The following is a 5310-nucleotide window of genomic DNA, read 5'->3' as shown; positions in this document are numbered from 1 at the left end:
CCCGGCATCAGGTCCCACCTAACATTGAGCCCAGCATGGTATACAGATCTATCTCTCTTAGTCCCCCGCCTGTCTACTAGCCTCGCCCACTACACACATACATACAAGCAAATAGCATTCTAGTACATAAATAAACACTCTCTAATTGTACACTAGTCTAAGGCCTCGCCTAACTAGGGCCCCGCCCCTGCTCTGCTACTGATATTGTGGAACCCCGTCCATACTCCTGCTAGTACTAAGATACGGTCCCCCGTCCACACTTACTCCCTTCTGATCACGGGCCTCACCCTTACTATGCTAATGTTGAGATATGGAACCCCATCCATACTCAACTAGTGATGAGATACGGGACCTCGCCCACACTCACCTTCTTACCAGGCACATACAAGTATCACAGAGACAACAAGTATAATCTAACATACAACATAAGGATCTTCCTCGGGATTGCCCCGACATCGGACCACTGGTTCGGAAACATACTATCATCTAACATACTTCGGGTTTACCCCAACATCGGACCCCCGATCGTGAATCTATCATACCTACTCATGCAAGAATCACAAATACCCCTAGTATTCTAACCTTCCTTGGGCCTCACTTAACATCAGGTCGTAACCCGGATCATATGACAATAATTACCTAGGGCTAACCCCCGAGTCTTCCTACTATACATAAGAATAAACACAATGGGCCGGCATTAGTGCCTTAGACCGATACAAACAGTGAGGAGACTCACCTTACACTACTGAAGACTAGCTGAACACTTCTAACTACAATCCGGCAACTCCTGAACTGCTGATCCTTCGACTCCCCGAACTATTAATACCCAAAATAACATTTAGACCATAATACCCTCAAAAGTCAAACCAAGTCAGACTTGGTCAAAGCCAACAGTCAAAGTCAACGCTCCGAGTTGACTTCAACTCGCCGAGTTGACTCGTCAACTCTTCGAGTCCTATAATTCACAGATTACTTCTAGACTTCGATCCTACTCATTGAGTTCTCCTTGAACTCGTCAAGTACACCGTCAACACGTCAGGATCCTTTTTCATCTAACTCGTCGAGTTCTCCTTTGAACTCGTCGATTCCATTTTCATAAATTAGGGAGATTGCCTTGGAATCGCCGAGTTCCTCCTTGAACTCGTCAAGTACGATGATCTTCAAGTCCACTATGGACCCAAACTGGCAGAGACCCTTACCAACTCACCTCATACCTGCTAGCAGAAGGGTTTTGGGCAAGGAAACGGACTGACTCACCGAGTCCTATAAGTGACTCTCTGAATCCCTCTATGTCCAAATATATTCAGAGGATTTCAGTCGAGCACAAGGCATCCAGGACCCAAATCTAACCTTCTAGGGTCGGAATAACACGCAAAGCTACTAGCTTTACATCCATGCATGGCCCTTTTTGCTTAAAAGTCCATGACAACCTCTCAAACTTTTCATGGGGAATTCTAATGCCATAAAGCTTCCACCTTTATGCCTTAACTACCCTAAATGCTTCCATGTCTAAAAGGATCTTGCTTGGGGATGTCCAAATCCCACAAGCAACCATTCTGGGACCAAAATCTTCATAAAAGGGGAAAAGAATAGATCTAATGAACTAATGATCAAGTTAGAGACCTGATTACCAGAAAATGATGAGATTGAGAAGCTACTTCTGGATCCACAAGCTTTTCCTTGAGCCTTCAAGTTCCCTCTTCTTCTTTTTCCTCTTCAAGAGCACCCAAAACACACAAAGGTGGCTCAAACACTCAGAAGATGCACTAGGGTTTCGTGGGTGAGGGTTTGGGGTCTGGAGGATGAAGATGAGGCTGATGTAATGAGAATATGATGCTTAAATAGGGCACCAAGTCCCGAAATTAGGGTTTCCCAACCCTGACCAGACTTCTCGAGTCAGTCTACCGACTCGTCGAGCAGGTCACTTAATCTGCAACGTAAGAACCCCTTCCTACTCATCGAGTTCCTCCCTAGACTCGACAAGTAGACCTATTGACTTTGGGGTATTTCTTTCCATTCTTGACCTTCTAAATTCGAGGTGTTACACTTAAAAATTAGGCTATCATTAAGTTTGCTTAATCACTATGTTTAACATTCTTTGTTTGATTTCTTTGTGTTTTTTATAAGATTATGGGCTAAAACCCATTGATTTCGCTAAGATTTGGATGAACCTTAATATCATGTGTTGATTATGTGATTCAAATATTTGGAAGTTGTTTATTTTATTATGTTTTCTTAATCCACTATCCATATATGTTTCAATTTACATCTATGTGACCTAGTGTTGAGTTTGTATGATCTATAGGAGCAATATGATTATGTGGTCTTGAATCATAGTTGTTCATGACCATTGGAAATTGTTAGTAGAGATGAATTAAGTCCTAGGGATGGGTTACTAAGATTCGAACTTTAATATGTACGAATTGAATTAAATAACCATTTTTTGCATAAATTAATTATCATGACCATTGAGAGTAGTTACCAGAGTCTGTCCTTCATAATATGAATTCAATAACTTACTTAGGCTCTTCCCTATAACACTCCAAGTTCATCAAACAATTAGGCCTACTTGTTTGAATACAGTGCTCACGGTCACAACAGGTGGTTGTACAGTCCTTTTGGGTTACACATAAGAAAGATTTAAGCAATATTTGACAAGAGAGAAATAAGGAGGATTTATTTTTTTAATTTATTAAGGATTAATAAATAAATAGAAACATGTCAATCCTTAAGGATTTAAAGTTAAAGATAGTTGATTTGTGATCAAGCAACTACTTTATGAAAACCCTAATATCACCCAATATATAGAGGTGCTAGGTACTGAATTTATATTGGTTTTTTCACTGTTCTTAGCCAAAATTTTGCTACCCGTAAAATCTCTTGAAACCTCCCAAGATCAACCCCTATATGACGTGTAATCGGTGAACTTTTTTTATGCATTAGGTATTCATGGTGTTCAGATGATCTGTAGGTGCCAAGTGTTGTTGGATATTATCTTGGATGAGAACATAAAATAGTAGCTCTACTTGGAGTCTTAACACTTTCCTTCCATTAAGATTAAGAGAAGATTTCAAAGAACTACAAGGGTATGCTTTCTTATGTTTCTTCTTGTTATTTAGTTGTATTAGACTTGGTTAAACAAGAATTTTCTTTGGCTTATGACTATATTGGTTTTATTTCTTCCACTATGCGACTTTGTGGTCTTTTAGATCCCTCATAACCCAATAGTGGTATCAGAGCTGATTGTTTACATCTTTTACAATTAGATTTTCATTTTGTTTGTGTTTATCAATTTACATTGAAAATTATTACAATTTTTTATTTGATTTTTGTAATTACATGACACGTATAAGACACCAAACCAAAAACCCTAACTTTAAGTTTATGATGTGACTGGTTGGTGGGGCATGGTGCATAGTGTTCGCTTTCATGGCATATTGGTCACTGTTCTTATTGGTTCTTCATTTTTAGTTTGTATTTTTGTATATGCTTTGGTCGCCTTCTTCATCTAACTCGAATCTCATGCAAATTTGTTGATTATACAAAAGTTAGAAATCACCTTTATTTTTGTTTTAGTTGTTTAAATTTAAATTATTGATTATTAACAAAATCATGACATTTTTGTTTAGATGATCTGCTGCATGTGAGATCATAGAAATAATTAAATTTTGGATTGCTTTCAACTCTATTTTTATTCATTTAATCTAAAAGTTGCAATCCAATTTCAAAATAGTTTTTTGTTTTAAATTGTATGAATCTGATACACCGAGTCTCGACTTGATCTATGTGTTGTATGTTTGGTTATGCTTTTGCTCTTTATGACCTTCATGTAAATTATTTTCCTTTGTAATATTTAATTTTCTTTTAAATTGTAATAGTTTAGTTAGTAAATTTGTATTAGAATAAATAATTGTCATTTATTGAAGTCTGAAAGCCAAGAGAATGATCTAGGAGTTTGTAGTCTCATGTTGCACTTGATGACATCAAGTTTGGGTGGTTGTTCGACTGGGAGCTTTGAAGTTTCCATTTCTCCTTTGGACGACTTTTCTTTCCTTTGATGGTTCATAGGGGAGACATATATGATCGAGGTTGGTGGTATCGTTACTTGCAGTGTAATTGTGTTTGTATTATTGTGTAGTTGTTTTATTTTTGCATGTTAGCTTATTAAAAATTGGAATCATGCAAACTATTAAAAGTTAAAGAACAACGAAAAGGATTTTTTTAAAAGTTTACAACACTGGCTAAAATTCGATGGTTTTCAAAAGATCAATTTAAAATGTTTTAACTAAACAAACCACAATCCCATTTTTGAAAAATGTAATTCTCATGTTACCCATGAAAAGACACTTCATTATAATATTTTAATGTAGGGAAATGCCTAAAGCCAAAAATCTAATTGGATTATAAATAAGTGGTGATATTCGTGACAACTCAAGTGTAACTTGGGCCGAATATCATAATGCCTTTGCATCGTTGATTTACTATATACATTTATGATCCTCGGTAAACCAGTCATGAATGTTGGGTGAGAATCGAAGATACTAACATGTTATTAACATAAGTCGATAAATTTAGTCAAATTTAGGAGTTTCATAAGATTGAAACTAGAAAACAATTTGCCTACCAAAATTGCTTCTTAATGTGATTACGGAAAACATTTTCACATTTTTGGAATGAAATATGGATCCTAGCCTTGTTTAAATAATTTAATTGAATTGAGTAATTATTTATTAAGGATTATACATAAAACAAACTAGAATGCAACTTTACTGAATAATGTATATAAATTATTTAATAAGGATTATACATAAAACAAACTAGAATGGGACTTTACTAAATGATGTATATAAATCTATCCATTAAAATTTTACTTCGATAAAACCTCTGAAAGAATAAGGACATAGGACTTATCAATCTTGTCTAAATTCATAGTTTGAGAATAGCTCTCATGGACAAAAAGAATGACTGTGCCTTTGACAAAGCTATTTAAGAGGTCCATCCAGCTATTGCATTTTAGCTGTTGGAAGGAGCATGTGTCAAGTCAAAGCAACATGAAATTCCATTATGTTGGGTGTTGACTATAGTAACATAATCAACTAGTTGACATGTACATTAGTTTATTCTAATTTTGATATGAATAAGTTTATCCTACAACTCGTCGAGCTCCTCCGTTTTCCAATAGAATCGAGGTAACTCCAACCCAACTTGTCGAGTTCCATTGTGAACTCGTCGAGTTTTTCAGTCTGTCAACTCACTTAATACATTAAGCCCTTTTTCTGAAATCTAAAGGTTCCAAACTTCAGATCCCCC

Source organism: Lactuca saligna, chromosome 3 (genome assembly GCF_052625555.1).
Source record: "Lactuca saligna cultivar CGN05327 chromosome 3, ASM5262555v1, whole genome shotgun sequence".
NCBI lineage: Eukaryota > Viridiplantae > Streptophyta > Magnoliopsida > Asterales > Asteraceae > Lactuca > Lactuca saligna.
This window is presented reverse-complemented; position numbering follows the sequence as displayed.